The sequence below is a fragment of the Silene latifolia genome, chromosome 3 (genome assembly GCF_048544455.1).
Source record: "Silene latifolia isolate original U9 population chromosome 3, ASM4854445v1, whole genome shotgun sequence".
NCBI lineage: Eukaryota > Viridiplantae > Streptophyta > Magnoliopsida > Caryophyllales > Caryophyllaceae > Silene > Silene latifolia.
Genome location: NC_133528.1, coordinates 14,531,394 through 14,558,812, shown reverse-complemented (window position 1 = coordinate 14,558,812; position 27,419 = coordinate 14,531,394). Strand labels below are relative to the sequence as shown.

General features: G+C 37.0%; 1 non-coding gene and 1 pseudogene across 1 annotated transcript; both read left to right on the top strand.

Annotated features, from left to right (window-relative positions):
• Window positions 1-12,354: 12,354 nt before the first annotated feature.
• LOC141647262 (phospholipase A1-IIdelta-like) lies at window positions 12,355-15,009 on the top strand (annotated as a pseudogene).
• Window positions 15,010-25,791: 10,782 nt separating this feature from the next.
• LOC141650765 (U1 spliceosomal RNA) lies at window positions 25,792-25,952 on the top strand. The gene has a single exon (XR_012546781.1). It is a non-coding gene; the product is annotated as a U1 spliceosomal RNA (small nuclear RNA).
• Window positions 25,953-27,419: the final 1,467 nt, after the last annotated feature.

Below are 27,419 nucleotides of genomic sequence, written 5' to 3'. Positions count from 1 at the left end.
ACTCTAATCTTAGCCATTCATTATTTAGATCCAATGGCTTAGATTAGGACTCATGGGACTCACCTAAACTAAAGGACTCACTTGATCCCATTTCTATATATATATATATATATATATATATATATATATATATATATATATATATATATATATATATATATATATTAATGAATTATTAATTAAGTTTATCATGCATTCCTCTCTATCATCTTGCTTCTTCTTTGTTTTATTTTATTTAATTTGTTTTACGAGCTAATTAAGCGAATTATAACATAATAATGATCGATAAAAACCCATCATATATACATGCAAATTAAATGAAATAATTAAAAAAAGAAAACAATGACGATGAAAGACGATGAAACCAACAGTGACGGCGAGATTTACCTGATAATTAGAGAAAGTAAGAGACGATGAAACCAAGTACAGTGACGGCGAGATGATAAAGCGACGATGAGAAAGAGAGAAAGAGAGAAAGAGACTATGAGAAAGTGTGTTTGCTGTGTTTGTGTTTGTGTTTGTCTGTGTTTGTGTTTGTGTTAGGTTATGTATGTGTTTTGTGGCTGTAGCAGATCTGTGTTTGCGTGGTTTATAGTATTGAAAGTATTGACAACGGTTGTTCAATAACAACCGTTGTTAAATAAGTTTTAACAACGGGTTTAAAAATACCCGTTGTGATTACTTTTCACTAACTTTGCGCCAATTTTGCGCCAAATTATTAACAACGGTTGTGCAAATTTAACCCGTTGTTAAAACGTATAACAACGGTTATATAACCATACCCGTTGTAATTAAGTTTAGTAAAAATCGCGCCATACATTCTACAACGTCTATTGTGATTTTCGTGCATAAACGTTGTTAAAGGGGCGTTGTCGTTGCCTGGATTTGTAGTAGTGATGCGCCACTGGAATGCAAAGGTGCACATGCAAACTCCAACTCAAAGCAGGAACCCACAACAAGAACTTAATCAGAATCAGATCAGAAAACATAAACAAAAACAGCAAAAATACAATACAAATGAAGGGATAAAGTTCATATCTAGAAACCGAACATATAGGCTGTCCTTTGCCCGAAAACGCTGCATGCAATCAGTTTAATCCTTAATAAAATGCCCAAATTTTGCATACGGTCAAATTAACACCAAAACCTAATCCCTAAATTATTTAATTTAATTCACAAATCAATAATTCAACACAATAAACCATGGCAATGGATAATGATCAACTTACCTTTCGTATAAGCCGGATTCAAAACATGATCAACGTAGTTGTTAACCTCTTATGATAGTAATATGACAAACCTTTAATGTAAAAAAAACAAATGCAAAAGATCGACCAAAACAATTGCAGGGCTGAAGAAAAAGGAAAAGGTTGAATTAAGAAGAAGAAGATCGTACGAGGATGTGGAATAAATGTTGAATTTTAGAAAAGGAAAAAAGGAAAGCAAGTCGCATGACAGCAAGAGAAAAGAGGAAGAGAGAAGAGAATGAGCAGATGGCTAAACTCTAAAGCGAGTTACTTTGAGCAGAGGAAAAATGGCACGGGAGTAATAAGAAGCAAAGGTAAGGGCAAAAAGGGCAATAATGCAAAAAATACTATGCTGAGAACAGTAAATGGTCTTCTCTCTTTTTAAGGGGTATGGATAGAGGAATTTATTAAGGATACAAAATCAAGTCAATGTGCAACTGATTCAAAACCGAGTCAATTGACTCCTATTCTTCCTCCTAGTCCTTCTTCTAGTCAGACTTAGGGGGTGTTTGGTTGGAGATCTATAAGAAAGGGGAAGATAAACAAAGTTATTGATTTTCTTGGTTGGTGTTTGTTTGACAAACAAAGAGAATGAAATTCTCTTCCTTACCCCCCAATCCATCTAATTCCTTACCCCCCACCTCCAAGGTATGCGATTTCATTACCCTTGTTAACCTTCAACCACCTTATTTACCTACCACCACACTTACGACTCTCACCACACCAGTCACCATCAAGACGTCATCGCCACCACCACCACCAAACCACCACCACAGCCACCCCACATAAACCACGCCATAACACCACCGTCAAAACCACCATGACGCCACCATCACCATCACCACCACCATAGCCACCCCATTGCCACCACCGCCACCACCACGTCACTACCACCACTACCACAACCACCCCACCTAAACCACCACCCGCACACCAAAACAAACCACAACCCACCACACTTCATTTTCTTGATGTAATCAAATAACTAGTTAAGTTTTAGGTAATCTCTTATCTTTCCCCTCTTACCTTTTCGAATTTCCTTTCCCTTTCCTTTTCTCTAACCAAACGCCCCCCCCCCCCCTAGTTGTTTTAGTCTTTCCTTGTACTCCTATAATGTTGTAGTTGTTAGCTATTATCCAGGATCTTGTTAGCTAGATTAACTCTACAATGCTTTCTATATATATCTTACTTTGTATATTGTTTAACTCATCAATAACAATCACATTACTGATAACCTCAATACGCTTTCTCTTCATTCACCATATGAGGGTCCAGACGATCTTTATATTGGAGATGGTTCTCCGCTTCATATCACCCATACCGGTTCATTCACTCTCTTAAACTCCTCCAAATCGCTTTTGTTTAATAATGTTCTTGTCGTACCAAAAATTTCTCGCAAATTATTTTTCGTCTCTCAATTTTGTTATGATAATCATACCTATCCTATATTCTCACATTCCTCTTTTTCAATTAAGAATATCCAGACGGGCAAGCTTTTTTTTTTCAAGGTCCACTAATTGATGGAATGTATGTGTGGACTCCGTCATTGCCTCACGCGCGCGCACCTAGCTCTCTTACCAGGACAATCGTCGTGGCATCATCGTCTTGGTCATCCGTCCAACAAAATTATGTCGCTTTTTAATTTAAGATTTAATTTACGTCTTCCTATTTCCGATCAATGTATTTCTTGCCATCTTAATAAAAGCCACAAACTTTCTTTTGCGACATCTACTCTCAACTCATACGCTCCTCTCGATCTTATTTATTCTGATGTTTGGTGTTCTCCTATCGTGTCATCCGAGTCATACAAGTACTATGTTATTTTTGTTGATCACTTTTCTCATTATATATGGCTTTACCCGCTAAAACAAAAATCCGACACCGAGTCTGTTTTTCTTAAATTTCGAGCTCTTGTTGAAATTTTTTTTGGGAAACCAATTCGTCGATTTTATTCGGATAATGGTGGTGAGTTTAAGAAACTTACTCCGAATTTACATATTAATGGCATTACTCACCTCACATTTCCTCCTCATACACCGGAACACAACGATTTCGCTGAAAAGCGTCACCGTCATATTGTTGAAACAGGTTTATCTTTACTCACTCATGCTCATCTTCCTTTATCGCTTTGGCCTCACGCCTTCACTACTGCATCTTACTTAATAAATCGTCTTCCTACGCACACTCTCCAAAACCGATCTCCTTATTCCATCTTATTTAACCAAGAGCCAAATATAAATAAATTACATAACTTTGGTTGTTTATGTTTTCCTTGGTTACGACTCTATACCTGTCACAAACTTGACCTGCGTTCTATACAATGCTTCTTTATTGGTTACTCTTCCACTCAAAGCGCTTATTTATGCCTTGATCTCATTACATCTCGTGTCTATACATCTCGTCATGTCCGCTTTATTGAAGATCAGTTTCCGTATCCCCGTCTCCTCAAACTTTTATCTCCTCCTGTCACGATGACACCCACGGACTGGTGTCCTCTGTCTGTTCCTGTTCTACTGTACCTCCCTCCCTTGCATCCACATCTTCTCCCTCGGTCAACACCTGCTCTAACTTGTCCTATCCCTCTGAACCCGACTCCTCTGAATCTGACTCTTCTGTCATCCCACACACTCATTCCAACATTCCTTCTACTACCTATATCTCCTCCTCGACACCCAACACCACGGCTTCCACCACTGCCGCACCTACTGTTCCGCACCAGGCTACTCGACTCAGCCATAATATAAGAAAACCTAATCCCAAATATGCCAAACTCACATCCCTAGCTTCTTCCTATATCACTCCTAACACGGTTAAACAAGCACTTATCGACCCTCTTTGGAGGGCTGTTATGCAAGAGGAATTTAATGCTCTTCTTCGCAACTCGACTTGGTCACTCGTTCCTCCTGATCAAGCACAAGACGTTATTGGTTGTAAGTGGGTCTTTCGCATCAAATATAACCTTGATGGTAGTTTTAAACAACATAAAGCTCGTCTTGTTGCTAAAGGCTTTCATCAACGACCCGGTCTTGATTACTCCGACACATTCAGTCCCGTCATCAAACCCACAACTATCCGTCTTATCCTATATCTCGCTGTAACTCATGGTTGGTGCCTCCGTCAAATTGACGTAAATAATGCCTTTCTTCAAGGAACATTAATCGAGTCTGTGTATATGGTTCCGCCACCGGGGTTTGCAAATTCCGATACACCTAATCATGTTTTCAAATTAAGTAAAGCTATTTACGGTTTGAAACAAGCTCATCGAGTTTGGTATACTGATCTTAAGAATTATTTCTTAACCTATGGTTTTCGCAATTCAATTTCTGATTCGTCTTTATTTATTTTTGAATGGACTAATACTCGATTGTTTTCTCTTGTATATGTCGATGATATAATCATTACAGGTCCAAATCAAGACGATGTTACTGCCTTTATTCGTGCTATCTCTCAACATTTCTCGCTTAAAGATTTGGGTCCCTTATCTTACTTTATCGGGATGGAAGTCACTCCTACCTCCGCTGGTCTACATCTTAAATCATACCAAATATATTTCAGACATTCTCACTCGGTACAACATGCTTGATTGATCTCTCTCAACTACTCCTATGCTTTCACATCCTCCATTAAATCCCCAGAATGACCAGCCCGTGGAAGCCGAGTCCTCTTAATGTGCTATTGTTGGAAGTTTACAGTATTTATCACTCACACGACCCGATATTGCTTTTCCTGTCAACAAGCTTGCTCAATTTCTTACACATCCTACCTCTACTCATTGAACTGCATTGAAACGATTGCTACATTTTCTAAAAGGCACTTTGCATCAAGGCATTCATCTTCTCAAGAATGCACCATTTAATCTTCATGCTTATTGTAATGCGGATTGGGGCGGTAATCAGGATGATAATGTTTTTACTACTGGGTATATCTTTTTCATTGGACAAAATCCTCTTTCCTGGTCTTCGAAGAAGCAACGAGCCATCTCCCGATCCTCTACCGAGGCCGAATTTCGAGCCATTGCAGATACTACGTCGGAAATGCTTTGGTTGAAGTCACTCTTGTCCGAGCTACGTATCTCTTTACCTCGTGCTCCTGCTATTTACTGTGACAACCTGGGTGCGACGAATTATTCTGCTAATCCTGTTTTTCATTCACGGATGAAACATTTGGCTCTCGCGTTTCACTTCGTTCGTGAACAAGTTCAGCTGGGGACAATACGAATACAACATATCAATGGCGATGATCAGCTTGCGGACATACTCACTAAGCCATTGTCGAAATCCCGTTTCACATTACTTGCCTCCAAGATTGGCCTTTTTTTAAGACCGTCCATCTTGAGGAAACGTATTAAGGATACAAAATCAAGTCAATGTGCAGCTGATTCGTTCAAAACCGAGTCAATCGACTCCTATTCTTCCTCCTAGTCCTTCTCCTAGTCAGACTTAGTTGTTTTAGTCTTTCCTCTATGTACTCCTATATTGTTGTAGTTGTTAGCTATTATCTAGGATCTTGTTACCTAAATTAACTCTACAATACTTTGTAATTTGTATATATACCTTACTTTGTATACGGTTTAACTCATCAATAACAATCACAACTCATCTTATTCTTTACAGAATTATCTTCACATTTTCACGTCCTTTTTTGATGGAGGTGATGATTATATTTTCCTTTTCCGGTGGAGGTGATGATTGTCCGCCTTTCATTCTATTATGGTTTGATAAAACGTGCTTTTATTTGAAAACTGGTTAGCCAAACCAAATTTTCATTGCTGGCACTCAAACTTTGGTTGGGTCATAAAAAATCCACATCCGAAGCTAGGTAAAGACGTATATGTTGTTGAGATAAGCGAAAATTTGCCTAAAATGGATGAGTGAACTTATAGGTTGCAGACTTGGAGTCTTTTTTATGCAATGAGGATCACCTGTCCCATATTTGTGTCCTATCTTCTGTCACATGCTCTCTCCTTTTAACACATATACATAAAAATATATATTTGGTTTATTTTCTGACTTTTTATGTTGATGTGTCAATGCATGAGTAATTTAACATGGGACAAGAGATGAGACATTATGTGGAACAGAGGATCCTTATTACTTCTTATGAGTACTATAATATTACTCTAATGTTGTGATTCACAATGTTCATAATACTAAGAGAATAAGGCATCTAAAAGGTTCACTCCAAAATGAATTTTTTTATTCACGGAAACACATGGGATTTCTTTCCTTAACTATTTTTTTTCATCTCCTATTAAATAAAGGGTAACATGGGCCGACCCAATACACACTACCCACAAGCATCCAACGGCTAGTAGAAGTAATATGGCAATCAATCTCCTTTGCCATATTTGGATTTATTCCATATCATTGTTTATACCATTGTTTATACCATTGTACTTTAGTATATATATCAAGTCGTATGTATATCTTCACACAATAATAATAACAACAACATTACATTCTCTACATTCATTCGTAATATGGTATCAGAGCTAGGGTTATTACCCGACATATCAATTTTTTCCTTCTCTCCCTTCAATCTCCTTCATTTTTTCGATCCCAATGACGAACTCTGATACTCAAATCATCGAAAATCCGACTCCACCAAACTACTCCATCATCCACGTTGAAAACACCAGAACAAACATCACGAATATCGTTTTCAACGGCACCAATTACGACGAATGGGCACGATCTTTTCAACTTGCTCTGCTTGCAAAGGGGAAAGACGGATACATCGACGGCTCAATCAAAAAGCCTGCTGAAACCGCGACCGAATTCGCCTCCTGGCGTTCTACCAATGCTTTGGTAACCGGCTGGATCTTTAACTCAATCGAACCATCCACTCGTCGTACGATCTCGACCAGGCCTGAAGCAAAACAGGTATGGAACGATATTAAAAATCGTTTTTGTCAAAGTAACGATGCACGTGTATATCGTCTGCAGGCAGATTTACTTGCGTGTCGTCAAGGCCCCACCGAAACTCTTATGGCCTATTACGGCCGTATAACCACGATTTGGGATGAAATGCTTGCTTTCGATCCACTGCCGTCATGCTCTTGTAACCCATGTCGCTGTGATTGGGTGGCTATTATGGATGCAAGACGCGAAAAAAAACGGGTATGCGATTTTCTTTTAGGCCTCGATGATAGATTTGATAATGTCCGTTCCAATATTCTTGGAACAAATCCCCTTCCTGGTCTAGACATTGCATACAATCGCCTCTTACAGGCCGAGAGTATCCGTGATATTCACACTTCGAAAACCGAACAGCGCCCTGACGTTATGGCCTTTGCTGCTAAGGTCAATAATGGACCTCGAAATGGGGGTCATCGGGATCAGTCTCGTTCCAATAACTTAGGAACTCGACCTTTTTGTTTAGCTTGTCAACGTAATGGTCATTTATGGCAAAAATGTTATCGTGTCACTGGTGACTTTCCGGAATGGTGGGGGGACCGCCCTAGGGACCGTATTTATCTACCCCCTGGTGCAACTGACCTTAGTCAGGCAGTGTTCGTCCCCGACGAACAAGGCCGTGCAAGATATGCCAAAATCAAAGGAAACTCGTCCTCTGTTTCTGCGACATTCGGGTCTGCTCCTGCCCGTGGTAATACCGGTTCAGGCTCCTCGGGTGCTGGTCTTTTAGGGCCTGGACCGAAGGCCCACATGGCCTCGGGTGCACCGGTCTCGAACGGTGCTGCTGCTCCTTCATCTTCTCGTGGCAGCTTGTCTTTAGGTGCTGATAAGTTGGACTTCAATAATCTAAATCCCAACGACTTGGCTGAAATAACTCAATGGTGGAAATCCCGAAAATTCGAACCCTCTGATCGTCTCAATGGTAACTTTTCTTCTTTAACTTGGATAATCGATACAGGTGCTTCACATCATATGTCCGGCTGTTTTTCTCATTTTTCTAATGTTCGAAATATCGCCCCTTTGAGTGTTGGATTACCAAATGGAAACGTAGCTTTGGCCACTCAAAGTGGTGATATTAAATTATCACCTCGTCTTATTTTACGTAATGTGTTATATGCTCAACATTTAAATTGCAATTTAATTTCCGTCTCAAGTTTATTACTTGACTCGTCTCTTACTATTCAATTTTCTCAACAACTTTGTTTGATTCAGGACCGTTCCTCGAAGACGGTGATTGGAGCGGGTGAGCAAGTCGATGGATTATATTTTCTAAAAAGAGTGCTCCAGGATCCGGTCCAAGCCTATAATACCACCGCCATCGACACTATTGAATTGTGGCACCGTAGGTTGGGACACCCTTCAACTACCATTTCTCGTTTTTTGCCTATTTCCAATAAATCAAACTCGTCTGTTTCTTCATTTCATAGTAAACATTGTGACGTTTGTCTCCGTGCTAAACAAACTCGGTCACATTTTCCGATCAGTTCAAGTATTGCTAATGCTAGTTTTGATTTACTACACTGTGATTTATGGGGTCCTTACTCGGAAAATGCATCATGTGGGTCAACATATTTTTTAACCATTGTTGATGACTTTACTCGATCCACATGGGTTTACTTACTTCGACGGAAAAGCGATACTCGAAAAACCTTACTTAATTTCTTTGCTTTAATCGAACGACAGTTTAATAAGAAAATTAAAATTTTTCGAAGCGACAACGGCACCGAATTTCGCTGTTTTGAACAATTTTTTAATGAAAATGGGATAATTTTTCAAACATCTATGGTTGATACTCCACAACAAAATGCCCGTGTTGAACGCAAACATCGTCACATTTTAAATGTTGCACGGGCCCTTCTTTTTCAAGCAAGTTTACCTATCCTCTTTTGGGGTGAATGTATTCTTGCCGCCGTCTACCTTATAAATCGTACACCGAGTTCTATCCACAATGGGAAAACCCCATATGAAATGTTGTTTCAGAAACCCCCATCCATGACCCATATCAAAACCTTTGGTTGTCTTTGCTATGCACGAAATATTAATCGCTCCAATGACAAATTTGCTCCTAGGGGTCGCAAGTGCATTTTCTTAGGCTACCCATATGGCAAAAAGGGTTGGAAGGTATACGATTTGGACACGGGAGTCCATTTCTCCTCTCGCGATGTTATCTTCATCGAACACGAATTTCCATACCAATCCCTCAACATCCACGACATCGACCACCCTTCATTTCTCCACGACACCCTTACTCCTATCGATCACATAACGATTACTACACCCCCGGTTACATCTCACGAACAACCAACAACTACCCCGATTCCCACACCCTCTAATCCCGACACTACCCCATCCACCCCAACCCCAAACGACCCTCCCATCCACACAACACCCACCACCACTTCTGACCCCCTTCACGACACTCCCGACGTTTCCCAACCTACCACGACAAACACGACACCCAATTCCCCTCCTAAGGGCAAAGGACACCGACTCAAATTCCCTAACTCCCGCATGACCGGCTATGTTCGACCGCCTATCAATCCATCGACTCACGCTCTCTCTGTCTCCACACCGTCATCTGGTACGCGTTATCCTATTTCACATTTTCTTAATTACGATAAATTTTCCACTAACCACAAAATTTTCTTAGCGGCCGTGACCGACAATCACGAGCCTTCCTCATTTAAAGAAGCAATGCAGGTATCTCAATGGCGTGATGCAATGCAAAGTGAAATCGATGCTCTCGAACGCAACAACACATGGACTCTCGAACATCTCCCACCTCACAAAAAGGCTATCGCATCCAAATGGGTCTACAAGATAAAATATAATGCGGATGGGACTATCGAACGCTACAAAGCTCGTCTCGTAGTTATGGGCAACCGACAAGTCGAAGGCATTGATTTTAAAGAAACATTTGCTCCAACCGCCAAAATGGTAACAGTTCGAGCCCTTCTCACGATCGCCGCAGCAAAGAATTGGATCATACATCAAATGGATGTTCATAATGCATTCCTTCACGGTGATCTTCACGAAGAGGTATACATGAAATTACCTCCCGGGTATAAAGCCACATCCGATGGGACAGTGTGTCGTCTTCGAAAATCGCTCTATGGACTTCGTCAAGCCCCGAGGTGTTGGTACGCCAAGCTCGCTTCGGCATTGATCTCCTACGGGTTTAAACAATCTCCATATGATCATTCTCTTTTCTCCCTAATCGCTGCCACATCCGAGGTACATGTTCTAGTATATGTTGATGATTTGGTTATTTGTGGGAATAACACTCAAGTAATCAAGCGATTTAAAGACTACTTAAGTGGTTGTTTTCATATGAAGGACCTCGGTCCGTTAAAATATTTCTTGGGCTTAGAGATTGCCCGCAACAAAACCGGACTCTTCATATCACAACGGAAATACGCCCTTGACATCATCACCGAATCTGGGTTACTTGGGTCTAAGCCTCACTCCATACCCATGGAACCTAACCACCGTCTTGCATCCACGACCACGGCTCCCTTGGCCGACCCACAACCATACCGAAGGCTCGTTGGTCGTTTGGTTTATCTAACCATTACAAGGCCCGAACTTACTTACTCCGTCCATATTCTTGCCCAGTTCATGCACTCACCTAAGCTCGAACACTGGCACGCTGCCCTTCAAGTGGTAAAATACCTCAAAAATAATCCGGGTCAAGGCCTTCTCCTACGGGCTGATAACGATCTCCGTTTACATGCATATTGCGATGCCGACTATGCTACATGTCCGACCACCCGACGCTCCTTATCCGCCTATATCATGTTCCTTGGAAGTTCGCCTATCTCATGGAAAACAAAGAAACAATCAACCGTCTCCCTATCATCCGCCGAAGCCGAATATAGGGCCATGACCTACACGGTTTGCGAGTTGAAATGGCTCACCGGCCTTCTCCAATTTCTGGGCATCCATATCAAAGACCCGATTGACCTTCTATGTGACAATCAATCGGCTCTCCATATTGCCAACAATCCGGTCTTCCACGAAAGAACAAAACATATAGAGGTTGACTGTCATTTTATACGAGACGAGATTCTCAAAGGATTGATCAAACCGAGCTATGTGCACACAAAATCGCAACTAGCGGATATTCTAACTAAAGCTCTTGGACGCACACCATTTGAAGATTTATTATCCAAGTTGGGCGTCTCTACCTTACACGCACCAACTTGAGGGGGGGTAACATGGGCCGACCCAATACACACTACCCACAAGCATCCAACGGCTAGTAGAAGTAATATGGCAATCAATCTCCTTTGCCATATTTGGATTTATTCCATATCATTGTTTATACCATTGTTTATACCATTGTACTTTAGTATATATATCAAGTCGTATGTATATCTTCACACAATAATAATAACAACAGCATTACATTCTCTACATTCATTCGTAATAAAGGGTTATGATAAATACAACCCTTAGGGTTGTAAAGAAGAACTAGTCGCCTGGCCTGACCAAGCTAGCCTCTTCCAAGGGCCGGTCCAGGGCCTAGCCAGGAGAGTCCGACCCAAGACCGAATTGTTTAGGTCCGGTCTTCGGTTCACCAAAAAATTTTATTCGGTTTTCGGTCCGATACAGTCCGAGTTTGGACCAATACTCACCTCTACGTGGCCGTCTCTAATCCAAATATTAGAATAATGTCGATTTGGTTGAGTTTAGACCATTTTTAAGCTACATGAAATCAAGTCATGCCCTACATTGAGTAAAAAGCGGGCCACAGGTTGGGAGAAAGAAGATTGCTATCCCCTTATCGATCCCCAAGTCGGGTTGGCTTCGCTTTACCAGCTTCTCAAACTTCGTCGGGTTAGATTTTAGATAGTTCGAGTCGGGTTGGTAACCAAAATCGAGCAGAAAGTTCCTAGGGTCAGATAAAGCGGCCACACAAAAATAGAGTAGCAACGGAAGACATTCGTAGGTGCCGCTATGCCATAAACCAGCATTCGTCGAATCTCGGATAATCGTGAAAAATGTTTTAATACTCGTTATCCGAGGCATCCCCGCCCCCCCCCCCCAACCCATATTGATAATTTGACATGCCTAAAGTAGCAAACAAAAACAGCACAGTGACGAATAGTCAATAATTGACCCCTACCAATAATAAGAGAGTCAATGTGGGCACGAAGTCCCCACCTTACCCTATCTTAATTCCTCATATACTACTTGCAAAAGCCAATCCCCAACCAAACCTCCATCACCCAAAAACAATGGACGAAGGAAAACCTCTAGGCCTAACCCAAAAAGGCCCAACATGGCCCGAACTCCTCGGTTCCAAATCATGGGTCGGACTCACTAACCCACTCAACAACGAGCTACGAGAGCTTGTCCTACGATGCGGCGACTTCTGCCAAGTCACCTACGACACCTTCATCAACGACCAAAACTCGGCCCTATGGGGGAGCGCCGCTACGCTAAGGCGAATGTGCTACATAAAACCGCCTTTCCTGGGGGCGCTGATAGGTACGATGCAGTGGCGTATTTGTACGCCACTGCGCGTGTCAGCGTCCCTGAAGCGTTTTTGCTCAAGTCCAAGTCCCGGGAGAGGTGGGACCGGGAGTCTAACTGGATTGGGTACGTTGCAGTGTCGAATGATGTAGCGAGTCGGGAGATGGGGAGGAGGGAGATTTATGTTGCTTGGAGAGGGACTACTAGGGATTATGAGTGGATTGATGTTCTTGGTGCGCAACTTCAGTCTGCTAAGCCTTTGCTACGTCCTCGTACTCCAGGTATGTACGCCTTCAATTTTTTCTTTTTTTTACTCTCTTTATTTTACATTTGATTAATCTTTAATGGTAATGAGTACTGAGTTTTACTACCACCATCACTTCATGGCGTCATTATGTATATTACTATACATGGTTAAGTAATTCTCCTTATACATTATACAAAGTAGTTATTTCTTGACTATACGAATTTTTGTATATATGATACGACTGTTTTGAGTCCGTATGAATAATAAAACTTGAAAACAGTATACACTTTGTGACATGGTATTTGGAAAAAGGAAAAAAAAAAAACAACCAAAACGTTCATAAAACCAAGTTTTATATTTCCACTAGCGACGCACCTAGATGCTCCTCTTTCCCGTCTTTTGTAAAAAGGTTACAATTTTACAGTTGAAAAGGTGGAAAAGGGGGAGCAGTGGGTACGTCCTGGTTTAATAGCTGTTTCAATTACAAAGGTCCGTATTTTCAAATTACTCCCTCCGTTTCAATCATTTGTTTGTTTTTACTTAAAATACTTCTTATAAAGAATAAAAAAGGAAACAAATAATTAGTATAAATGGAATACTTCCTCCGTCCCGGTCTGTTAGAATCGCACACGGGCCTGGGCCGCACCCCTAGGCCTTATAAGATAGACAATCTCTCTTTTTTTCACCGATGTGGGACTCACAAGTACTCACTTGTGAGCCCACTTAAAGATCGGTCTGGAGGGACTGGACATCCTCACGGCGGGTCGGTGCACATAAAGGCTCAGTTTTAAACACGAGACCCAGGTCTTTTTTTTGCCTTGGGCTCTGATACCATGTTAGAATCGCACACGGGCCTGGACCGCACCCGTCGAGAAGGAGAGACTGTCCAGTTTACAAGTCCAAGGAGGTTTCATCCCAAAAACAATTGGCAATGAGAGAAACACCCCTAGGCCTTATAAGATAGACAATCTCTCTCTTTTTCACCGATGTGGGACTCACAAGTGGATTTATACTCCAACACGGTCATTTGCTCCATAGAGCATAATCGCTTAGGAGATTGATTTACTTGACTTTTTCTAGTGTTGCGACTTGCGACATAATGATTGTTTTAAGCAACTTATTGTTTATGTGGAGTAGCTGGTTCCTATAACACCACATATTGGCTTATGACTAAAAAATAACCATATTTTTTAAAATATTTTCATAAGAGGTTGTTTCTAAATATTTAATTGTCCAAGTATTTTCATAAGAAGTTGTTTCTAAATCCTATGCTAGTAGATGTTAGCTAATTTAGTTGTTGATGTATTTGTTCTTAGTTTTGCATTTTAATAATCCAAAATCATATTAAGCAGCCAAAGATACTGGTAAGGGTAGCGACGATGATGAGGATGATAACGTGGCCAAAGTAATGCAAGGTTGGATGACAATTTACACCTCCGAGGATCCGAAATCGTCCTTCACCAAACTAAGCGCGAGGACACAACTTTTAACCAAACTCAAGCAACTCATTCAACAATACAAAGACGACAAGTTAAGCATCACATTCGCTGGCCATAGCCTAGGAGCGTCATTATCAGTCGTAAGTGCATTCGATGTTGTAGAAAACCTCACGACCGAGATCCCGGTCTCAGCCATAGTTTTCGGTTGTCCAAAAGTAGGCAACAAAGAATTCAAAGATATGATCTATTCGTATCCCAATTTGAATGTTCTACATGTTAGGAATGTTATCGATTTAATCCCTCTGTACCCCGTGAAGCTAATGGGATACGTGGATATTGGTACCGACCTAGAAATCGACACAAGAAAATCGAATTATCTAAAAGACTCGAAAAATCCTAGTGATTGGCATAATTTGCAAGCTATATTACATATAGTGGATGGTTGGCATGGGCCTAAGAGTGAGTTTAAGAGTGTTACTAAGCGAAGTATCGCGTTGGTTAATAAATCATGTGATTTTCTTAAGGAAGAATGTTTGGTTCCTCCGGTTTGGTGGGTTGAGAAGAACAAAGGTATGGTTTTGAATGACAATGGTGATTGGGTTTTGGCTGGTCCTGAGGAAGATCCAACCCCTGAGTTTGATTGATTCAAATTTTATGTTGTTATTTCATGATTTTTTTAATAACTCAAATGTTTAATTGTATGTATGAATGTATGGTATGTTGAAATTCATAAGTTATCTGTGAGGTGTTTCAATTATTTCTCTTAGATTTATGTTTGAGTTTGTTAATTGTGATTAATTTGTGACATATCGACTTCTTGAGCCGATTTTACCAAGAGTGTAAGTAAACGAGTTAGTTCGATAATATGGACCAAGACTTCTTGAGACTGTATTCGTTTTCGCAAAAGTGGTGATTGAGCCCCATTAACTTTGACTAATTGTGAAATTAAACCCCTTAACTTTAGATTGTAGCGATTAGCTGATTAGGCTCCATAAGTTATATAAAATGTGAAATTAAACCCCTTGCCCAAAAATCTCATGAGGAATTCAATATATCATATATAAAAAGAGAAATTGATTATACTTTTTATAAAATATACAACCAAAATTCAAAAAAAAAAAAAATAACAAATGAAATCATAATCTAAAATGAATTAACATAAGATTTTAAATTATTTTATAAAAAAAATATTTAAATTTTATAAAACAACTAAATATTTTTCCTAAAATTGTTAACAATTCTTAAAAAAAATATACAATATGTAATTTTTTTTTTGAAAAAAAAATATGAACACTCTAAAAATATATTTGTCTTGTTTTAATTCTTTAAAAAAATATACAATAAAATAATTTTTTTTCATTTTTTTTCAGAATTTAAAAACATAATTTTATTTACATTTGAAAAATTCGATCTTTTTTTTGTTTATGTTTTTAAATAAAACATAACTAATTTCGGTTTTTACAGTATGAGAAAATAAATTTCTCATGAGATTTTGATATGGGGCTTAATTTTACTTTTTGCAAAAGTTAAGGGGCCTAATCACCTCTATTTATACTTAAGGGCTTGAATCTCACGATTATACTAAGTTAAGGGGCTAATTTACTACTTTCACGGTATTCGTTTTACAATAATTTTACATGATATTTGTGTAATATTGCCTTATAAAAGATTAACTAGGTTTGTGGCCCGTAAGATTCACGGGTTTATCTATTTTAGTTTTATTATTTTTATTGTATTGTTTATATTTGTCTGAGCAATTAGTTGATCCATTTAAAAAATAAAGTCTTGAAATACATAAAACTTAGTTGCTGGTTAATGCCTTATTTCTTTGACAATTTTGGTTTATTTTCAAAACTATATTTTGTATTTTAGTTGTTATTTTGATTAATATACTAAAAACATGTGGTTTTAAAAAAAGTTACCTTTCATTGAGTCCAGTAATTCATGACACCGTGTAAAAAAAATTAAGTGCTTAAGGTTGTTTTTTATTAGATTGTATATATTTTGTACTAAATGTTCTATGTAAAAGTTTGAACGTCGCTTTGTTTTCCGGTAAATAAAGTTAGTAAGTAAAGACGAAAGGGCAAATTAATGCATAACTAGCTTTGGAGCCCATGAAAATCACGGGATCGTTAATAATTTATTGTTTTAATCAGCTTAAAGATTATGGACTATGAATGTTTATCTTCCAACAAATATTTAGGCGTTATTTTAAGGTCTCTTTATTGATTGAATGAATTAGAGTGTTTAGATCAACAAAATAAAATCTCAAAGGTGTTTAAGGTAGACAAGTAGAGATATTGTGATAACACAAGAGATGATAATCGTACACAAAACTATGGCAATGTGTATAGGTAGTATAAATGAGGAGGGAAACCAAAAAATCATCATTTAAGAAAAAAGTGATATGCTAAATTAGTAGAATGTATTAATTATTAATAGGTATAAAGATGAGAGGAAACTAAAAAGTTTATTACGTTTACATTCTTTTGTCACATTAAAATTTGTTATTTTAGGTACCATTTAATTAAATTGTATAGATTTATTTATAGATGAGTGAATGAAATCAATGCCATGTAACTATAAATTTATAATCCACGTCACATTAAAATTTCCATGTTACATTTAATTAAATTTGCCATTTTAAGTACCCATTTAATTAGATTGTATAGATTATAGATTGTGTTTTAGGGTCGTCGCATGAAACTTCATAGTGAAAAAAGTTGCATATTCAACTAAAAAAAAGTTGCTTAAGGCAATATTTTTAAATTACGTGAGTCTGTATCATCCTCCTGCAATTTGAAAACACAAAAATAATAAAAAATAAGATTCTAATTAATTCAATATATAATAAAGAAAAAAAGTAAAAAAATATTCTAGTCTAAATAGTATAAAAGCCAGGTTTTTCTTTGGGTTTTCATTGGCTCCTTAAATCCAGCAAAAGAATAATAGAAGTGGACCCCACAAAATTTTGCCCATTTAATTACTCTGGCCCTGTTTGGTAAACAACGGATTAATTTCAGCATAAGCAGATTGCAAAAGCAGATTATAAATGGCAGATTTTATCAGAAGGTTTGACTAGCATATTATAATTAGCAGAATTAATTTGAGTGTTTGGTAATTGGCAGATTACGATTAGTAGATTTTTACTTTTCTTTGTAAAATGGAGAAATATTTCCTATTTTACAATATGCTAACCAATATATCTTTGGGTAAAAGATATTGTAAAACAAAGATATTGACCCCAAATATCTTATTTCAATATCTTTTTTAAACACTAAAATTAAGATATTGATTGGTCAAACACTTAAAATCCTCAATATCTTAAAATTGGTCAATATCTTTGTTTTTACCAAACAATACTTCTTTTCTTCAATTCCTATTCTAAATAATTATTTACTCTCTCCCCCCAATTTCTATTCCTATTCTAATTAATAATAAGCATTGAAAATTAAAGAACCTCAATAATAATAAGAATAAGATTAAGATAAGAATAGACGGTAAAATAAAACATCAAACATCATAATTGATGATAAAATCAGTAGAAAATTAGATCTGCCCTCTTTTCAATTTATGATTGAACTAAATATACTGCGTTGAAATTACATGATAAAAATATTAGAAAAATAATACAATAGTACTGAAATAAAAAAAATAAAAAAAATCAAATACGCCGAAATTTAAAAATAATAATCAAATATCAGTTATTAAAAAAAAGTATGAATATTATTTGTCCAAGCCTACCATTACCTTTGCAAAAATTTAATTTATATTTTAATTTCAATCTGCATAATGTGATTTTATCATTTTAATAAATTAAAATATAATTAAAAAATACAACTTTGCAGAAAAAAAAAGAATTAAAATAAGTCAAATAAAGAGTACTCTATATTAGATCTGAAAAATATCTTGGGAAAAAACATATTGACATAAATTTTAAAAATCGAAAAATATACACTTTGAAATAGATCAAAGTGAATAAAAAAATCAAGATATAAGTTTTGGATCTACTTGCATGAATTTCTTCTTCTTATATTACACTTGAGTATATAACTCGAGTATTGACATTAAATTCGGATTTGAAAGCCATTATAGAATATGTATGTTGATGAGGCGGAAATTGGAGGATGATGGAGAGATTAGTGCGGCGGAATATGAGATGATAGTGAGTGAGGGTTAGACTTGAGAATGAGTAGGGTTATTGAAGAAGAGATGATGGGAAGGATGCATTCTTCTAGGGAAGGGAAAAAAAGATGACAAATTAAAAGGGTGAGAGTGAGATGAAGAGTGCGGCTGCCTGAAAAATTCCAGGGGTAGGTAAAAAGAGGGGATTACATATAATTTAGTTGGGTTAATTACTTAACATAATTTTTGCTATTATGTTATACATATATAAATTAGATGGGCTCTTCAGGTTTTTAGCAGTGGCGTTTCTAGAACTTCGTTAACAGTAGGTCTTCCTTGTGACGGGTCAGATCTTGCGACGGTTATTTTGTGAGTGAAAATGGGTAGAGGGGACAAGGTGGGCACCCACCCCATGTGCTCCTTCTCTCACCCCTATGGGTTTTTTGTGAGACAATATGGTACCCGTCACAAGTTTGTGACGGATACCCTCCGTCATAAGGGAGAATTTGTGCTTCGTTAATGGGGGTTCGACTTTTATAGAGAATTTTTTTTAAAGCTAAAATCGTTATTTATATTTATCGTTAAATCTATAAATATAATATTTTTTTCTTAAAATAACATTGGTACCCAAATTTTTTTTTATGTTATATTGAAACATTTGATAAAACTCATTACAATATGCTAGATAGAATTAACAAGTAAAAGTAACTAATGAGATCAAATACCAAAAGTAATCTATCAATTGGGGAAAAACTTAAGTGGAAAAACATAATGACAAATATTTAATGATAACAATTGAAATTAAGACCAACAAACAAAACAAAATAAGATTTGTCAGTTGTGAGGTTTAACCTTTGGGAATTAAAAAACCGCTCATACCATTACACTACTAATAGTTAATGCAGTTAGTCTTGCTGAAGACGGGTCGGAGCAAGTGACGTGTTCAATTATACCCCCTGAACCCCTACAAAAACGCCCCTGGTTCTTAGTGTCGTTGAACTTTAAGTTTTGGGTGAGGTTCAAATGTTCAATTGTCATAAAGACAATTTAAAAGCGTAAATAATAATAGCATATAAATTTTCATTTAAGAGAAGTATATCTATTTTAATTTTAAGACGGGTCAATGAGAATTCGTATCTACATAGTATAAAAGCTGAGTTTTTTCTTAGTTTTTGATTGGCTGCTGAGTTTTTACATGTGGGTCCCCCCATGTTTTCTTATTTTATTTAATTACCCTCTCTTCTCAACACAATTTCTATTCTCATCTCTTATTCTAATTTTAATTACTTATGTTAAAACATAAGTTAAAATGTCACAATTTACATAAAATATTGCAATTTACATATATTCAACGGATCTAACATTTCAAATACCTTTAATATAATTCTAATAAAATACGACTGTACATTATCTAATATTCAAATCTAATACTCCCTCCTATTCCGAATAAGTGTCTCATTTGGACAATGGCACGAAAATTAAGGAATATAGCTATAATAATGAAAATTATTGTATAAAGGTAAGAATATATGAATTAAATAATGAAAAGTATTGAATATGATGGGTTATGGGTGGTAATCAAAGAAAAGAGCTAAGGATAGGAAAGTAAAAAACCATGTCCAAATATGGCAAATGGGACAGTTATGTGAATAGACGGAAATGGCAAATGGGACAGTTATTTAGAATAGGAGGGAGTATTTATCAAATATTCGAATCTCCAAATATGGACTATTTATATTATCACGGTATTGAACACTTAATCACGCTAAATTATATGTTCATGTATCTAATGATAGCGCCTGCTATTACGACCCGTGCATTTTTTGCACGGGAATAAAACTAGTTATCTATGTAAACTTTACATACCAATTTTTGGAATAAAATGGAAATTTTGATTGTTATATAATGGTGAGGGGAAAGCAAAAAGATCATCATTAAATAAAAATAATAAAGTTAAATAAATGGGGTAAATTGATGACTAAAGTTATGAGTGAGAGATAAAATGTTTGAATCAATTGTTTTTAATTTATTTTGTATGTTTGAGACTTTATATTTTTTAAATTTATTTTACTAATAAGCATGTGACACATGATAATAAAAAATGAATTTTTTTATGACACATGGCTTAGTGAAATATTTAGTCTTGCCTTTTTATATTATTGTACTTTATATACCAATTTTTTGAATAACATGGAAATTATGATTATTGTTATATAATGGTGTAGGAAAGCAAAAAGATCATCATTAAGAAGATAGTAAAATTAAATAAATAGGGTAAATTGATAACCAAAGTTTTGGGAGGGAGATAAAGGGTTTGCATCATTTTTTTTTTTTGTGTTTGCATGTTATATTTTTTTTAAAAAAAAAAATTATGAATGAGGTGAAATATAAGGTTTTGTTTGTCATGTTGAATTCAAAGCTGGTAAGAATAGAAACTATACATATATGAAAATTAAAGGGTTAAATAAATAAAAAAATGGAAAAATAAAACAATAAGTGAAAGTAGTAACTTACAACATAACAATAAAGCGTTCACATCAAAGAAGATCATGACATTGAATCCTATAAAACACAACAAAATAAAGAGGTTATATTTAATTTACTAATAGAAATGTTAAAAAATCCATAAAAAAAAAAATCAATACCAAGATATACACAAAAGATATGTAATTTCACTTATATATATATATATATATATATATATATATATATATATATATATAAAATGTTATAACATTCATTAAGATTAAGAATTCAAGAGTAAGATGAAAGGTTAAAATTAGGTTACAAACTTACAATGAATGAAAGAAGAGGAAAAACAAAAGTAGAGTAAATGCATAATAAAACATCTTGAATGTGTTATTATTATTATTAGAACTTAATTAGACATGAAATATTATAGCATATTAGGAGGTTTTTGAGAGTTGTCACATGGCAATTAGAAACTACTCAAGTTAGTTTTTTAATGGTATTTTATAGATGATTTAACTAGTCATTTAACTATAATGTATAGATAGAAATATATTTCAACGCGGACATCGGCAATCCAAAGGTATTTTGGCAAAAAAATTGGGGAAGATGATATTTTGAAAATTGTATATGTAGTTGATTCATATGTGGGTGGAGTAAAAGAACAGGGATTACTAATCCGATTTTGTTTTTTTTTTAAAGAAGGAAAAAAGAGGATTAAAAAATAATTTATTGCTAGGTGGCTTTTAGTCGATGTCTACGTGACATTTATAACCCTATGTGGCTTTTAGTCGATGTCTACGTGACATTTAATAGGTGTTTCAATTAGCCTTTTAATAAAATTTTATAGATTAGAGTGACACGCGGATTAAGATGTGACATTGCAAATTCATTCGTGGCTTTTCTTTATCCTACGTGGCATTGTCTACGTGGCCTTTTGAAGCTAGGCTTTTAATAAGATTTTATAGATTTAATGTATTTCCTTTAGTGGAATTAAAGTAGGTATGTATGATAATTTTACACGTCTATTGATGTCATTAATGCTTGATTTAAGCGTTTATTTCCTCTTTTGAATCCTTAAATACAACCCTAAGGCTTGTATATATCAATAAATATCAAACATAATAAGGAGTACTAAAAGTTGGGATTGGTTCACTAGTAACATAAAATTAGAACAAATAAAGATACAAAAAAGAAGGATCGAAATGATGTGTGTGGGGATACTGGATTAGTGGATAGTGAAGGATCGAATTAATGTAATTTGCATAAACCCTTGCATTCAATTTGGGAAAAATTGCAAACAAACTTGGTGATGGCTGAGAACGGAGAGGAAGACGTCAATGACGAGGTGGAGACTAGATGTCGGAGGTGCCAGAGGTCACCTTGTCATATAGGTGTTGGTTGCTGGAGTAGTAACAAGGCCTTGTGCTTTTGGGCTTAAGTGAGGACAAATAATAGCCCAAATGTACATATCTCATCTTATTGACATTGTGTTACGACGGTTGTGGATCAGGATGTTAACATTTCAAAATCTGACCTACATCAATTTATTTTTTGAGCATTACTAAAAAAAGAGTTTTGATTAAGTACATTACACTCTTATAAGAACACCGAAAATGTCCTTTGTCTAGTGCTTTAAACGGAAGTATTGTGGACAATAGGTCTCAGGTTCGAATCTCACTCTCTATTGTAATGCGACTAAAAACCACGCTTCGTTAGACCCCCAAAGAAATTAATATCTTATTAAAATCCATCTTTAAAATCAAAATAATTGTAAAACTTACTCGCAATTGGCAAACCACATTCATTCCCATCATATATTTGCCGACAACGGGATTTCCCCCTTACAACTTACTATTCGAATACTAGGCGTCCATACAAGTAATTTAGTTGTAACAAATCACAAAAAAATATTATACATCCAAGACGAAAAGGATTTAAACACCGCTTTCTCGCTCTTCTTTCTCTCTCTTTCTTCCCTTCACCCCTAAGGATCTGAACTGCTACCACCGCCGTCCCCCTACCATACCTGCCTTCCACACGGGTTCCGCCAGGGGTTTGGCTGTTCACAGCCGGTCTCTGGCGGTTTCCGTCGCTCGATCTCCTTTTAAAATTTTAATTTGATCGGAGCTTCTATATTTCCTCCTTTTACCTCTGTCTGTGACTCCTTCGGCCTCTGCCCCAACCTCAGTCTCCGTTTTCAGGTGGTCCCCATCGACTCGGGTCCGCTGATCTTTGTTGGTATGTACCTAATTGGATTTATCTTTATCCGTTAATGGTTTTCTGTTTGCTCATAATTTCTATTCAAGCTTGTTTTTGATTCATGAACTAGTTGAGTGGGATGGATGTTTTGGGGCTCTTATGAATCTGTGTGCTCAGGCGATTCCAAGTTTTTTGTTCATGTTCTGGGCTTCGCCTGATTGGTTGGCTTGGTCTTTTCTCTTTGTTGACTTAATGGCCATCCTTTTCGTTTTTGAGTGGCTCAAGTGTTTGGTTGACTGACTGTTATCAGTAGTTCTAGGAGGTTGTTGGTTTTTTATCTTTGGGTTGGGGTTTTTCCTGCCTACTTCTGATCTTTGTCTGGAGGTTAGAGGGTTCGTTTCTCTGGTTGTGGCTGTCAGTTTGAGCTTTGGTCCCGTGATCGAGCATCTTTTGGGTGGTTGGCCAGGCCTTGTAGTGGTGGCACTGGTTTGGTTGTAGTAGTCCTTTTCGTCAATTTTTGCTATCGTTTTCGTTTCTCGCCTGTTTGGTCATCCCTTGTTCGCTCCTGTGTACTTGTTCTCAAGCTCTTGCTTCTATGGATTATCAATCGTTTCTTCTCAATCTTAGTGAGTTGTTTATTTTCGATGACAATGATGTGGAGGATGAGGACTTAATTAGGTGGATTATGAGTATGGGGGAGCCATCTATATACAGTATTCAAATGATGAAAGATAGGGGCAATTCTCTGTTCAAGGAAGATAATTTCTCCCTAGCAATCAGCCTTTACAAACAAGCCCTTAACCTTTTATGTTTTCTTGGCTTTTCGCCTTTTCATGATCAGCATACTACCTCTTCCCTAGCCCTTTCTCTTATTCTTAATCTTGCACTTGCGAATTGAAACTCTCTCATTATAATCAAGCATGTTCTTACTGCAACTTTGTCTTAAAATTTGATCCCTGCAATGTTAAAGCTTATTATCGAAGAGGCTTTGCTTATAAACAGTCGAATTTCCTTAAGAAGGCTATGAAGGACTTTAAGCAGGTTGTTCGTCTTGACCCGAACAATAAAGAAGCAAATCGTGAGCTTCTTGCCGTGGTTGACAGATTGGTAGTGTACCCTAACGGAAATCGCGTTGCTTCAATTTTTGACCCGTTGAACACTGCTAATAAAGGTAAGAAACCTCTTTTCAGTGCTGCTGTGGTTGACAAGTGTGAAATAGCATCTTGTAGTAATGTGACAATGCTTAGCAATGCGGTTGTTGATACTCATCAAGGAGATGAGATTAGTTCTGTTAGTACCATGGATTTTGATAGCAATTATGAAGCTGACCCGTCTTTGCGAGCAGAAGATAAAGACAGTACCTCCCATTCCTTTACCGCAAAACCTACAACTTACACTTTCTCCAAGAAAAAACAATCCAGAAACAAATTACATCTTTCGTCTGAAGACTATGAAAATTTGTTGCTCGGGAGGAATCTCCAGTTTTTTCACCCAGGATCCTTGTCTTATTTGAGGGTTCGCCCCCTCGTCTCTAAAAACTCTATCCAGATGGGAACTCCCCATGAAGAAAATTCAAGGGAAGCAGTAGTTCCTTCTTCTGTTCCTTTGTATGAGGAGCATTTTAAGAATACCGATTTTAATCCCAAGAGTACTGAGTTGGTCCAAGAAGAGGTTATTCTTCAAGTGGATAAGAAAATTCGACTTTCACCAGATCTTTCTTTAGTTAGTAAGATCTCCTTGGTTCAGTTTCACTTTGCTGCGCTCAAAGAAAATTTTAGCAAGAGTCGTAATCGTAAGGTGGTTCACTCCTTTTGCCATGGTCGTGTGGCTCGAGATGGTGTCAATTTGAGGAAAAGATCTCAGGTTACTACTGTCAACTGTTCTGTTTTTCTTTGCAGGTACTTCAACAATGTTGCAGCGGCTAAATCAACTAAAAGAAAGGAGGCTGAAATGATTCAGTTTGAAGACTATTTTCATCCTCCATTTAAAAAGTGTCGTCTTTCTGTTAATAACTCTTGTGATATTAGTAGCTCGGTTTGTTGTAATTCAAGTTGTTATGGGGTTTCTAGTTACCCCCAGTTTGTTTGGTAGCTTAACTATGTAATGTCCGTTTTTATAGTTTCTATAAAATAGTACACGTTTGTCTAAAAAAAAAGAATCACAAAAAAATGGCATGGTAGTGCTTGCCGTATTTTTTTTGGTCCAATAGGAGTCGTAAGGGCGGTTTTAATGTTGACAGGATTTGAACCAAGTCATGAATACCACTTCTCAAACTTTACCATCTAAGTTAGTTGACATGTGCGTGTAGTATTTTTCGTATAGTATCCATATCTCCAATTTAAAAATGCTTAAACCGCATACGTCATAAGTACTAAATTTCTCATTCTGTTAGGTAATTTATGTGTTAGATTTCATTTCAATCAATACATCTAAACCCCTAAAAAATTGTGCATTGTGTTACATCAAATATAATAATTTAAACAAATATATTAACTCTACATCTGCTGACCATGTAGATTAGATCGACAAAGTATTGGATCTCAAGGTTCAAATCAAAATTAAGATGGCAGAGGCCTAATAGTCCTACAGCTTTTCGTATCCCACATCGATCAGGAAGCATACAGAAGAATACACCTCATATAAATACATAAGGATGGGCATCAAGCAAATCACTTACCTGGACGAGGTCAATGGGTGATCAAGAAGACTCATTGCCTGGGTTGGTGACCTCCATTGCACGCTGGAGGGGTGCCTACCTAACGTCTCCCCAAGTGGGAGCTCGTACGTCATAATTTGTTATAATGGGGGCCTGTGTTCGCGCGGCCCCTGCCATTGCTAATCTAAAGTTTCGCAACACTATATATACATCCCTCTTGATAGATACATTCCCTTTGATTGTATCTATCCAAAACATCCCCCTCACCCACCATTTTGGCGCCACACCCCAAGGGACGCGATGGTTCACACTTTGGCGCCACACTCCAAGGGACGTGATGGTTCACCCTTTGCCGCCATTCCAAGAGGAACGAAGGTCGCACCCTTTCGTTCCATACATCTCTTTTGGCCGTTACACATGAAGAGGAATAAGGAGGTTCATTCCCCCTTATTCACACCTTTTCCCAAGAGGCACCCCTTCACACCAACCATCACAATTCCTAGGCCTATAAATAGAAGGCGTTAGGCCTCATTTTCATTCATTCAGTTTGTATTCATTTTCTATCCAATTCTTTATATATTTACAAGAATTGTATTCCTACAATCTTGTAACAATCTTGTAATCATTCTCTTGTAAGACATTACTTATTATTTATTATATATTGTAATACTTTGCGATGTTTCCGCACATCTATTATTTCGCATTGTTATTACGAGCCATATTCTTCCGAGTGATACTTGTCAATGGGTTTTGTCTGACTTGTGTCAAGACTCTCGCCTTGACTCAAGTGGCGCACGGCCTATTTCATACCCGAAGAAATGAGGGCGTGACAGCGCGCTCCACCACCGATATAAAATGACGTAAATCAAATCCATTTGCTTTTGTTAATAAGCATACATTTCCAATAACTCAATCTTCCCGAAAATCAGAACTAACCCATGCTTTAAGGGAGCGATAGCGTTGAAGATAAGACACACGCTCGTATGAAGTTGTTATATACGAGCATCACAAAATCTCATTGAAGACGGCGATATCCGTCACAAGCTTGTGACGGATACCATTTCCTCTCACAAAATATCCATAGGAGGTGAGTGAGGAAGCACATGGGAAGTGCCCCACCTTGTCCCCTTTCCCTTTTTATGAGAGGTCACAAACAAGACGCTTTGTACAAGCATTAATAAAATATGACTACTAATATTTTTTTCTAAAATATTTTTCGTGTGACATTGTACATTTCCGAGTGACATTATAATTTATAACCACCGTATCTAAATGACTTGATATAACAAGCATGAGTCGCATAAAACTTCAACTTTGCTAGTCTTTTCTCGAACAAACTCATTTAGTCATATCCCTTCTACAGTTTGTACCATCGGTTACTATTCATCCCTTTTTAGCTTTGATTTTATTTTTATCTCCATTTTTTTTTCCGCAATTATTTTATCTATGATTAATTCATTAGTTAAGCACCATATGAAGTGCTTTGCAGAACAATAAAACAATGGCGTATCAAAATCGAGGCCTATGACGGACTTCCTCTCTCTTTTCAGATATATAAGCTCATAATGTAATCACTTATTATGTGATTTTTATGAGCTGTACATTCAGATTACCGAGGAAAAAATAGTTTACTTAAGAATC